This window comes from Sus scrofa, chromosome Y (genome assembly GCF_054392235.1).
Source record: "Sus scrofa isolate SSC_HxYL_T2T_F1_AM1 chromosome Y, Sscrofa_HxYL_maternal_Yorkshire_Landrace_v2.0, whole genome shotgun sequence".
Taxonomy (NCBI): Eukaryota; Metazoa; Chordata; class Mammalia; order Artiodactyla; family Suidae; genus Sus; species Sus scrofa.
This window is the reverse complement of record NC_139402.1, coordinates 25,000,419-25,012,682: the sequence shown is the minus strand read 5'-3', so window position 1 is coordinate 25,012,682 and position 12,264 is coordinate 25,000,419.

The following is a 12,264-nucleotide window of genomic DNA, read 5'->3' as shown; positions in this document are numbered from 1 at the left end:
ATAATGGATGAAATATATTAGCCAAGAGAATGGTCCAAGTGATCCCACAGTCTCTTCTCCCTGTCATCCTAGGTCTGATCACATATAAAATCCGTGGTCCAGAAAGATGTCCTGTGCTCTGTGGAGACACCCCAACTAGGTCATCCTTCCACATCACCTCCCATATTCAGCCCTTCCGATGGACACGCTGACCCCTTCATATGTACTTCGGATTGTAGGGTCCCATATTGGACCCAGAGAGCAACACACTTGAAACAACGTTCACATGAGTGCTCTCCCAAGAAAGTGCTGATCTGCAGCATTCCCTACCTGGTCCATGAGGTATTGTGGATTTGCTCGGGGGTGGATCTCTGGACTCGTTCTTAGGGGATATCGAATATGAAGTCTATGACTCGTCATGTCTCAATGATTGGGCATCCAAAAAATGGTCTGAGCATCCTTGGCCTGTGGGCTGGCCAACCATAGCCCAGAGTGCAAGATGTCTGGCAACCAAAACCAGTCTCTATGGAATAGACCTCCTCATTCTCTAGCCTTATGAGTGTCAGGGACTGAGCCCACTCCCTTCCAGGATGGAACTTTCAATACCCTCACATTGCAGGCATCATCACAGGGCTCCTGCGAGATCAGACAATCGACCCACCTTTCCGTCCTTATGACTGTAGACACAGCAAACACACTGGCACTGGCCCCAGGCACCACACTCCCAGTAAGCACTCCATGAGAGGGAGGGCTTGTTCTTATCCACCTGTGGAGAAGGCACCTGAAATAGACCGCTTACATCTCGGTAGAAATGCCTCTGTTTGGAGGGCTCCCCTGTGGCTTAGGCTATGGAAATATGGATTCAGAAGTGTGGAGCGGAAAATGCCCCATTGGGAATGACTTCTTCAGGGGTGACATCCATGGCCTCCTGCTTGGGGGAGAGCATTGGGGCATGGTTTCCTTGTTTGTGCCCTGGGATGTCTTGTTTCAAATGGCCATGAAGCACAATTCTTTTTTCACATGGAGGAACTCCCTTGAGGTATTCTGCCCACGGATCCCCTGAAGATATCACATGTTCAAACACCAAGCCTCTAGAATCCACATTTAGCTTGGGGGCCTGATGGAAGTGGTTGCTATGAGTCTAAAGATGGAGATAAGAGTGTTCATCCAGGAGGACCACAAATCTGATGGATCCCCATTTCCATCAACTTCGACATTCCTCCAGAGCAAGAGCTCATGGTGTCCATCATTGAACTCTCAAGGTTTGAGGGTGAGAATGTCCCACATATGGCCCATCACACACCTCTTTTCTCACAGAAAAAATATGATATGGGCATAATATCAGTGTCATTGCCACCTCTGGGACTGCACCTTTCAGAAGGAAGGCAACTCCACACCCTGGAGGACACAATTTTCTCTCTCATGATGGATCTCTGATAACTTGGGTAGCGCCTCAGGGTCAAGTGCTTTCTCAGTCACTGGCTCACACGAATACTCAGGAGAGAATCTCTTTTTTTTGAGAGAAAAGATGTCATTCCAAACACCCAAACAAAATCACCTGGACAATGAAATCAAGGAACGACTGACGAAGAACCCCCTATGAGCTGCCATTTCAATAGGAAGCGATTTTCCGCTTAGAGAAAATAGAGGGTGTCATTTAACCTGACCCACACCTCGTGTCATTTGGGAAGACATGGGTGCCAAGCAGGGAGGACTGCTTGCAACCCACATATTTCTAGAGACAGTCCAAGAACGAGAGAAAATCTCACGCAAGAGTCCTTTTATAGCCTTTGTGTCTAATAGTCCCCGGACACACAGACAAGGGCTTGGGAAGGAAGTTGTGCCCTGGAATGTGGTTTGGATCCAAATCTCTCTCTCTCTCTCTCTCTCTCTCTTTCTCTCTCTCACTCTCTCTCGGCTTCTTCCTCCCTTCACATTCTCTCAAATCCTCCTCATCCAAGGTTATCTGTGCTGGTCCAGGTTGGCATATCTCAGCCAGGAGAGCAGTCAAATTCTTTCACCAAGATTTTCCATCAGTCTTCCAATCTCCTATCAAATATGAAACCATTTTACCGGAAATAACTCCTCTGTTTGTATGGAGATATTCCACCTCACGCATGGTACCCCTATCTTACCATTGTCAGCCCTTCACACTGACACCTAACCATCCCATTTGTTCTGCGTTCTACATGGTCACAGATTTGACTCACAGATCAACATCTTTTCAACCACCTACACATAAGGGACCTAGTGAGAATTCACTTCTCTGCAGCACACCCCACGCGTGGGGTCAGGTGTGTGAGGTTGGTGGTGAGGTGGATGTCTGCAATATTTCTTAGGGGAGTTAGGACACGAAGTCTCAGACTCTCCATGTCTCCTTGAATTGGGAGACATGGAGAAGGGGTCTGAGCAGCCTTCAGCAGGGTCTGAATGACAATGGGACACAGTTCAAGGATTCAGTCCCCTAAAACCAGTCTCCATTTGGGACCATCCTCCTCCTTCTCTAGACCCTCAAGTGCCAGGCCAGAGGCCGCTCTCGTCCAAGACCGAAACCTCAAGACCTGTCCTGTAGCCCTCACCACCTGGCTCACGGAAGATAAGAAGAGACACTTCTTAAATTCCTGACAATTGCGTACCCCACAAACAAGTTAGCAGTGGAACTAGTCAGCCCATTTCAATCCAGCACCCCAGTACACAGGACTTCTTCTTACCAACTTGTGAAATACTCACCAGACATATCCCAGCTTCATTCTCGGGAAATGTTACTGTGGGTAGCTAGTGTGTGATTTCATCTATTGACGTGTATGTTCTGAAGCAGGGAATAGTCCTTCCCCCCATTCCAATACTTCCTCAGGGTTGATATTGAGGGCCGCGTCCTTGGTTGAAGGCAGAGGGGCCTATTTTCATGGTTTGAGCGCTGGAATGAGATTTCTCATCCCGGTCATACTTAGGAGCCTTTTTTCAACTGTTGGCCAAGACTGGAAGTGATAAGCTCCCTGGTCCCTTTCAGATATATCATAATCCAAAAGCAAGCCTGAGCCGTGGATATTTATTTACTCAGGAGCCGGAAGAGAATGGTGGTCCTGAGAAGAATGCTGGAAAGAATTCTTATCCTCCAATTGTCCAATACATCCAATGGATCATCCTTTAATTTCGTATCAACGTACCTCCAGAGGATGAGCTCAGGCTGCCCGAGGTACACCAATTGAGGGGTGACGGTGAGAGCTTCCCACTTTGGGCCCATCCCTCGCCTCTCTTCTCACAGAGGGTCTGTGGTGTCACAAGGCTTGGTGGGCAGCATGCCTTTGCCATGGCAACCATTGGGCCTGAACTTCTCAGATGCAAGGCAACTCCACCTCCTCTGTGCCCACCTGCTCTCTACAGAAGGATGGCTCTTCCCCTGAACGTGTGTCAGGCTCAACACGGTGGTTCCAGAACTGCTTCCCAGGAATACACAGTCTACAATCTCATTTGGAAAGAAAATATGGGATTGAAAAAGACCCACTCCCCACGGAGCCTGAACAGGAAAACAATGGCCGATGGAGGAAGAAGAACAACAGACGAGCATCCCTTTCCATGGGAGGAGGCTTTTCCACGGAAGGAAACTCTGGAATATCTTTTAACCTGATTTCCACACCATGCCATTGGAGAAGATATAGGGACCATACCAAGGCTTTCAAACCTGTCCTCCAGTACGGAGCAGGGATTGTAATGGACACATTTTGGGAGTCAGGCCAGGAAGGAGAGAAGACTCTGGTACACGTGTGCTGGTTTGTCCCATTTGTGTGATATCCACCTTAAACAATGTCATGTCCTTGGAGAAATTATCCTGCCATTGACGGTTGCTGGAATCCACAGCTCCTTTACCTCTCTCTCTCCTTCTTTGATCTCCTTCTCACTGGCTCTCTCCCTCGCCCTTTGCCCACCTTCAATTTCTCTTGAATCCTTCTGCTACAAGTTGACCTGTGGTGATAATGGATGAAATATATTAGCCAAGAGAATGGTCCAAGTGATCCCACAGTCTCTTCTCCCTGTCATCCTAGGTCTGATCACATATAAAATCCGTGGTCCAGAAAGATGTCCTGTGCTCTGTGGAGACACCCCAACTAGGTCATCCTTCCACATCACCTCCCATATTCAGCCCTTCCGATGGACACGCTGACCCCTTCATATGTACTTCGGATTGTAGGGTCCCATATTGGACCCAGAGAGCAACACACTTGAAACAACGTTCACATGAGTGCTCTCCCAAGAAAGTGCTGATCTGCAGCATTCCCTACCTGGTCCATGAGGTATTGTGGATTTGCTCGGGGGTGGATCTCTGGACTCGTTCTTAGGGGATATCGAATATGAAGTCTATGACTCGTCATGTCTCAATGATTGGGCATCCAAAAAATGGTCTGAGCATCCTTGGCCTGTGGGCTGGCCAACCATAGCCCAGAGTGCAAGATGTCTGGCAACCAAAACCAGTCTCTATGGAATAGACCTCCTCATTCTCTAGCCTTATGAGTGTCAGGGACTGAGCCCACTCCCTTCCAGGATGGAACTTTCAATACCCTCACATTGCAGGCATCATCACAGGGCTCCTGCGAGATCAGACAATCGACCCACCTTTCCGTCCTTATGACTGTAGACACAGCAAACACACTGGCACTGGCCCCAGGCACCACACTCCCAGTAAGCACTCCATGAGAGGGAGGGCTTGTTCTTATCCACCTGTGGAGAAGGCACCTGAAATAGACCGCTTACATCTCGGTAGAAATGCCTCTGTTTGGAGGGCTCCCCTGTGGCTTAGGCTATGGAAATATGGATTCAGAAGTGTGGAGCGGAAAATGCCCCATTGGGAATGACTTCTTCAGGGGTGACATCCAGGGCCTCCTGCTTGGGGGAGAGCATTGGGGCATGGTTTCCTTGTTTGTGCCCTGGGATGTCTTGTTTCAAATGGCCATGAAGCACAATTCTTTTTTCACATGGAGGAACTCCCTTGAGGTATTCTGCCCACGGATCCCCTGAAGATATCACATGTTCAAACACCAAGCCTCTAGAATCCACATTTAGCTTGGGGGCCTGATGGAAGTGGTTGCTATGAGTCTAAAGATGGAGATAAGAGTGTTCATCCAAGAGGACCACAAATCTGATGGATCCCCATTTCCATCAACTTCGACATTCCTCCAGAGCAAGAGCTCATGGTGTCCATCATTGAACTCTCAAGGTTTGAGGGTGAGAATGTCCCACATATGGCCCATCACACACCTCTTTTCTCACAGAAAAAATATGATATGGGCATAATATCAGTGTCATTGCCACCTCTGGGACTGCACCTTTCAGAAGGAAGGCAACTCCACACCCTGGAGGACACAATTTTCTCTCTCATGATGGATCTCTGATAACTTGGGTAGCGCCTCAGGGTCAAGTGCTTTCTCAGTCACTGGCTCACACGAATACTCAGGAGAGAATCTCTTTTTTTTGAGAGAAAAGATGTCATTCCAAACACCCAAACAAAATCACCTGGACAATGAAATCAAGGAACGACTGACGAAGAACCCCCTATGAGCTGCCATTTCAATAGGAAGCGATTTTCCGCTTAGAGAAAATAGAGGGTGTCATTTAACCTGACCCACACCTCGTGTCATTTGGGAAGACATGGGTGCCAAGCAGGGAGGACTGCTTGCAACCCACATATTTCTAGAGACAGTCCAAGAACGAGAGAAAATCTCACGCAAGAGTCCTTTTATAGCCTTTGTGTCTAATAGTCCCCGGACACACAGACAAGGGCTTGGGAAGGAAGTTGTGCCCTGGAATGAGGTTTGGATCCAAATCTCTCTCTCTCTCTCTCTCTCTCTCTTTCTCTCTCTCACTCTCTCTCGGCTTCTTCCTCCTTCACATTCTCTCAAATCCTCCTCATCCAAGGTTATCTGTGCTGGTCCAGGTTGGCATATCTCAGCCAGGAGAGCAGTCAAATTCTTTCACCAAGATTTTCCATCAGTCTTCCAATCTCCTATCAAATATGAAACCATTTTACCGGAAATAACTCCTCTGTTTGTATGGAGATATTCCACCTCACGCATGGTACCCCTATCTTACCATTGTCAGCCCTTCACACTGACACCTAACCATCCCATTTGTTCTGCGTTCTACATGGTCACAGATTTGACTCACAGATCAACATCTTTTCAACCACCTACACATAAGGGACCTAGTGAGAATTCACTTCTCTACAGCACACCCCACGCGTGGGGTCAGGTCTGTGAGGTTGGTGGTGAGGTGGATGTCTGCAATATTTCTTAGGGGAGTTAGGACACGAAGTCTCAGACTCTCCATGTCTCCTTGAATTGGGAGACATGGAGAAGGGGTCTGAGCACCCTTCAGCAGGGTCTGAATGACAATGGGACACAGTTCAAGGATTCAGTCCCCTAAAACCAGTCTCCATTTGGGACCATCCTCCTCCTTCTCTAGACCCTCAAGTGCCAGGCCAGAGGCCCCTCTCGTCCAAGACCGAAACCTCAAGACCTGTCCTGTAGCCCTCACCACCTGGCTCACGGAAGATAAGAAGAGACACTTCTTAAATTCCTGACAATTGCGTACCCCACAAACAAGTTAGCAGTGGAACTAGTCAGCCCATTTCAATCCAGCACCCCAGTACACAGGACTTCTTCTTACCAACTTGTGAAATACTCACCAGACATATCCCAGCTTCATTCTCGGGAAATGTTACTGTGGGTAGCTAGTGTGTGATTTCATCTATTGACGTGTATGTTCTGAAGCAGGGAATAGTCCTTCCCCCCATTCCAATACTTCCTCAGGATTGATATTGAGGGCCGCGTCCTTGGTTGAAGGCAGAGGGGCCTATTTTCATGGTTTGAGCGCTGGAATGAGATTTCTCATCCCGGTCATACTTAGGAGCCTTTTTTCAACTGTTGGCCAAGACTGGAAGTGATAAGCTCCCTGGTCCCTTTCAGATATATCATAATCCAAAAGCAAGCCTGAGCCGTGGATATTTATTTACTCAGGAGCCGGAAGAGAATGGTGGTCCTGAGAAGAATGCTGGAAAGAATTCTTATCCTCCAATTGTCCAATACATCCAATGGATCATCCTTTAATTTCGTATCAACGTACCTCCAGAGGATGAGCTCAGGCTGCCCGAGGTACACCAATTGAGGGGTGACGGTGAGAGCTTCCCACTTTGGGCCCATCCCTCGCCTCTCTTCTCACAGAGGGTCTGTGGTGTCACAAGGCTTGGTGGGCAGCATGCCTTTGCCATGGCAACCATTGGGCCTGAACTTCTCAGATGCAAGGCAACTCCACCTCCTCTGTGCCCACCTGCTCTCTACAGAAGGATGGCTCTTCCCCTGAACGTGTGTCAGGCTCAACACGGTGGTTCCAGAACTGCTTCCCAGGAATACACAGTCTACAATCTCATTTGGAAAGAAAATATGGGATTGAAAAAGACCCACTCCCCACGGAGCCTGAACAGGAAAACAATGGCCGATGGAGGAAGAAGAACAACAGGCGAGCATCCCTTTCCATGGGAGGAGGCTTTTCCACGGAAGGAAACTCTGGAATATCTTTTAACCTGATTTCCACACCATGCCATTGGAGAAGATATAGGGACCATACCAAGGCTTTCAAACCTGTCTTCCAGTACGGAGCAGGGATTGTAATGGACACATTTTGGGAGTCAGGCCAGGAAGGAGAGAAGACTCTGGTACACGTGTGCTGGTTTGTCCCATTTGTGTGATATCCACCTTAAACAATGTCATGTCCTTGGAGAAATTATCCTGCCATTGACGGTTGCTGGAATCCACAGCTCCTTTACCTCTCTCTCTCCTTCTTTGATCTCCTTCTCACTGGCTCTCTCCCTCGCCCTTTGCCCACCTTCAATTTCTCTTGAATCCTTCTGCTACAAGTTGACCTGTGGTGATAATGGATGAAATATATTAGCCAAGAGAATGGTCCAAGTGATCCCACAGTCTCTTCTCCCTGTCATCCTAGGTCTGATCACATATAAAATCCGTGGTCCAGAAAGATGTCCTGTGCTCTGTGGAGACACCCCAACTAGGTCATCCTTCCACATCACCTCCCATATTCAGCCCTTCCGATGGACACGCTGACCCCTTCATATGTACTTCGGATTGTAGGGTCCCATATTGGACCCAGAGAGCAACACACTTGAAACAACGTTCACATGAGTGCTCTCCCAAGAAAGTGCTGATCTGCAGCATTCCCTACCTGGTCCATGAGGTATTGTGGATTTGCTCGGGGGTGGATCTCTGGACTCGTTCTTAGGGGATATCGAATATGAAGTCTATGACTCGTCATGTCTCAATGATTGGGCATCCAAAAAATGGTCTGAGCATCCTTGGCCTGTGGGCTGGCCAACCATAGCCCAGAGTGCAAGATGTCTGGCAACCAAAACCAGTCTCTATGGAATAGACCTCCTCATTCTCTAGCCTTATGAGTGTCAGGGACTGAGCCCACTCCCTTCCAGGATGGAACTTTCAATACCCTCACATTGCAGGCATCATCACAGGGCTCCTGCGAGATCAGACAATCGACCCACCTTTCCTTCCTTATGACTGTAGACACAGCAAACACACTGGCACTGGCCCCAGGCACCACACTCCCAGTAAGCACTCCATGAGAGGGAGGGCTTGTTCTTATCCACCTGTGGAGAAGGCACCTGAAATAGACCGCTTACATCTCGGTAGAAATGCCTCTGTTTGGAGGGCTCCCCTGTGGCTTAGGCTATGGAAATATGGATTCAGAAGTGTGGAGCGGAAAATGCCCCATTGGGAATGACTTCTTCAGGGGTGACATCCATGGCCTCCTGCTTGGGGGAGAGCATTGGGGCATGGTTTCCTTGTTTGTGCCCTGGGATGTCTTGTTTCAAATGGCCATGAAGCACAATTCTTTTTTCACATGGAGGAACTCCCTTGAGGTATTCTGCCCACGGATCCCCTGAAGATATCACATGTTCAAACACCAAGCCTCTAGAATCCACATTTAGCTTGGGGGCCTGATGGAAGTGGTTGCTATGAGTCTAAAGATGGAGATAAGAGTGTTCATCCAAGAGGACCACAAATCTGATGGATCCCCATTTCCATCAACTTCGACATTCCTCCAGAGCAAGAGCTCATGGTGTCCATCATTGAACTCTCAAGGTTTGAGGGTGAGAATGTCCCACATATGGCCCATCACACACCTCTTTTCTCACAGAAAAAATATGATATGGGCATAATATCAGTGTCATTGCCACCTCTGGGACTGCACCTTTCAGAAGGAAGGCAACTCCACACCCTGGAGGACACAATTTTCTCTCTCATGATGGATCTCTGATAACTTGGGTAGCGCCTCAGGGTCAAGTGCTTTCTCAGTCACTGGCTCACACGAATACTCAGGAGAGAATCTCTTTTTTTTGAGAGAAAAGATGTCATTCCAAACACCCAAACAAAATCACCTGGACAATGAAATCAAGGAACGACTGACGAAGAACCCCCTATGAGCTGCCATTTCAATAGGAAGCGATTTTCCGCTTAGAGAAAATAGAGGGTGTCATTTAACCTGACCCACACCTCGTGTCATTTGGGAAGACATGGGTGCCAAGCAGGGAGGACTGCTTGCAACACACATATTTCTAGAGACAGTCCAAGAACGAGAGAAAATCTCACGCAAGAGTCCTTTTATAGCCTTTGTGTCTAATAGTCCCCGGACACACAGACAAGGGCTTGGGAAGGAAGTTGTGCCCTGGAATGTGGTTTGGATCCAAATCTCTCTCTCTCTCTCTCTCTCTCTCTCTCTTTCTCTCTCTCACTCTCTCTCGGATTCTTCCTCCCTTCACATTCTCTCAAATCCTCCTCATCCAAGGTTATCTGTGCTGGTCCAGGTTGGCATATCTCAGCCAGGAGAGCAGTCAAATTCTTTCACCAAGATTTTCCATCAGTCTTCCAATCTCCTATCAAATATGAAACCATTTTACCGGAAATAACTCCTCTGTTTGTATGGAGATATTCCACCTCACGCATGGTACCCCTATCTTACCATTGTCAGCCCTTCACACTGACACCTAACCATCCCATTTGTTCTGCGTTCTACATGGTCACAGATTTGACTCACAGATCAACATCTTTTCAACCACCTACACATAAGGGACCTAGTGAGAATTCACTTCTCTACAGCACACCCCACGCGTGGGGTCAGGTCTGTGAGGTTGGTGGTGAGGTGGATGTCTGCAATATTTCTTAGGGGAGTTAGGACACGAAGTCTCAGACTCTCCATGTCTCCTTGAATTGGGAGACATGGAGAAGGGGTCTGAGCAGCCTTCAGCAGGGTCTGAATGACAATGGGACACAGTTCAAGGATTCAGTCCCCTAAAACCAGTCTCCATTTGGGACCATCCTCCTCCTTCTCTAGACCCTCAAGTGCCAGGCCAGAGGCCGCTCTCGTCCAAGACCGAAACCTCAAGACCTGTCCTGTAGCCCTCACCACCTGGCTCACGGAAGATAAGAAGAGACACTTCTTAAATTCCTGACAATTGCGTACCCCACAAACAAGTTAGCAGTGGAACTAGTCAGCCCATTTCAATCCAGCACCCCAGTACACAGGACTTCTTCTTACCAACTTGTGAAATACTCACCAGACATATCCCAGCTTCATTCTCGGGAAATGTTACTGTGGGTAGCTAGTGTGTGATTTCATCTATTGACGTGTATGTTCTGAAGCAGGGAATTGTCCTTCCCCCCATTCCAATACTTCCTCAGGGTTGATATTGAGGGCCGCGTCCTTGGTTGAAGGCAGAGGGGCCTATTTTCATGGTTTGAGCGCTGGAATGAGATTTCTCATCCCGGTCATACTTAGGAGCCTTTTTTCAACTGTTGGCCAAGACTGGAAGTGATAAGCTCCCTGGTCCCTTTCAGATATATCATAATCCAAAAGCAAGCCTGAGCCGTGGATATTTATTTACTCAGGAGCCGGAAGAGAATGGTGGTCCTGAGAAGAATGCTGGAAAGAATTCTTATCCTCCAATTGTCCAATACATCCAATGGATCATCCTTTAATTTCGTATCAACGTACCTCCAGAGGATGAGCTCAGGCTGCCCGAGGTACACCAATTGAGGGGTGACGGTGAGAGCTTCCCACTTTGGGCCCATCCCTCGCCTCTCTTCTCACAGAGGGTCTGTGGTGTCACAAGGCTTGGTGGGCAGCATGCCTTTGCCATGGCAACCATTGGGCCTGAACTTCTCAGATGCAAGGCAACTCCACCTCCTCTGTGCCCACCTGCTCTCTACAGAAGGATGGCTCTTCCCCTGAACGTGTGTCAGGCTCAAAACGGTGGTTCCAGAACTGCTTCCCAGGAATACACAGTCTACAATCTCATTTGGAAAGAAAATATGGGATTGAAAAAGACCCACTCCCCACGGAGCCTGAACAGGAAAACAATGGCCGATGGAGGAAGAAGAACAACAGGCGAGCATCCCTTTCCATGGGAGGAGGCTTTTCCACGGAAGGAAACTCTGGAATATCTTTTAACCTGATTTCCACACCATGCCATTGGAGAAGATATAGGGACCATACCAAGGCTTTCAAACCTGTCCTCCAGTACGGAGCAGGGATTGTAATGGACACATTTTGGGAGTCAGGCCAGGAAGGAGAGAAGACTCTGGTACACGTGTGCTGGTTTGTCCCATTTGTGTGATATCCACCTTAAACAATGTCATGTCCTTGGAGAAATTATCCTGCCATTGACGGTTGCTGGAATCCACAGCTCCTTTACCTCTCTCTCTCCTTCTTTGATCTCCTTCTCACTGGCTCTCTCCCTCGCCCTTTGCCCACCTTCAATTTCTCTTGAATCCTTCTGCTACAAGTTGACCTGTGGTGATAATGGATGAAATATATTAGCCAAGAGAATGGTCCAAGTGATCCCACAGTCTCTTCTCCCTGTCATCCTAGGTCTGATCACATATAAAATCCGTGGTCCAGAAAGATGTCCTGTGCTCTGTGGAGACACCCCAACTAGGTCATCCTTCCACATCACCTCCCATATTCAGCCCTTCCGATGGACACGCTGACCCCTTCATATGTACTTCGGATTGTAGGGTCCCATATTGGACCCAGAGAGCAACACACTTGAAACAACGTTCACATGAGTGCTCTCCCAAGAAAGTGCTGATCTGCAGCATTCCCTACCTGGTCCATGAGGTATTGTGGATTTGCTCGGGGGTGGATCTCTGGACTCGTTCTTAGGGGATATCGAATATGAAGTCTATGACTCGTCATGTCTCAATGATT